Below are 1,391 nucleotides of genomic sequence, written 5' to 3' on the forward strand. Positions count from 1 at the left end.
GTGTCGACGTGTTTCTGTTTACTTAAACAAACAAAAGAGCGTCCGTGACTGGCCGGTTGAGAGCAGTCCACCTCGCAAATAGTCTCTAAACGACGTCGATGGGGTGGGCCAAATTTACCATAATTTTTACCATTCCTGACCCACAATGGAATGTGCATAATATGGATGTCAGCATTGTTCTAAGGGTGTGGCCTAAATAAGCTAAACCCCCCTCCCTTACCTTATTTAGGCCATATGTGGCCTAAATAAGCACTCCCTTGTTCTAATCCCAGCATGGCTTAGTAGGAAGTCACCCAGACTCTCATTAAATTAAGCTTTTTTTTCGATGCTAGTCACAAAAATACATTAAATAAAAATTTTTTAAAGAAAAAGGCCGCTTACTGCATAGCCTACACTTTTTGACCTTTAGCCTAGTAAAGGACTGGGTGGAAAAAAAGGGGGGGGGAGATAGTAAGAATATGTACAGCCAGTCAGTACGTGTAGATCTATAGATATATGGCCACGTATTGCGCTCTCATGACTCAAAATTCATGTTGGCGTGGTACTGTTGGAAAAGACCTGCTCTTACACTCTTAGTAAATGATCGAGCAGCAGTGTGGTCGACTTTAAATCTATTAATTACTCTCCCACCAACTCAATGTTTTTATTTAAGGAGGTGGGACATTCCGAACCTGCCTGACGAGACGAAAAAAAAAGGGGGGGGGGGGCGTAAATTTATTGCCTGTGAATTATAGCTTGAGGGCGTAGGGTTCACGGAGACGCTATAGATCGAATCTGCTTGAATGAGCTTTCAGGTGGTCAATTGTTCTACTAAATCAACTTAGATCTACATGTGGTAAATTTTATTATCATAAACTACGCTTCTCCTCAAAGCGCGTGGGTTGTGGGAGACAATGAGCAGTCCATAAACTGAACCACGTCAATGCAGCTACGAGGTTGATCGATCTCCATGTCGCGTTCTAAATATAGCGTGTGTTCTCCCGTTCACGTGTTGCAACCTCACGTGTGCTCTCGGAATGTTATAACTTCAGCTAGACTGACTGGGGCATAATGACCACGCTACGTTGGGCCCATTCATCTTAGGAAATTGCGTAACAGCGCGACTGCTACATGAGATTGGGTTGACGCAAGGAGCTTAAAACACGGTATAACTTCCTTGGGTTGACGCTTTAGCGTAGAAAGCAATGTACATTATGAAATGCCTTGAAGGCTGACGGGGAGGTGGTTTTTCGGGGGAGGGGGTGTCCTTAGTCCTTAGTTATTTGAGTTTCTGAGTTATTTCTGTTTCATTTCTTTCTTTCATATCTTAACCGTATGCCTACTGAGCACGAAGCATGTAGTCGAAGCTTTCCAAGTTGGCGACTCGTGGTCGAGGAGAAAGTGGTGTCTTA

This window comes from Aplysia californica, unplaced genomic scaffold (assembly GCF_000002075.1).
Source record: "Aplysia californica isolate F4 #8 unplaced genomic scaffold, AplCal3.0 scaffold00828, whole genome shotgun sequence".
Taxonomy (NCBI): Eukaryota; Metazoa; Mollusca; class Gastropoda; order Aplysiida; family Aplysiidae; genus Aplysia; species Aplysia californica.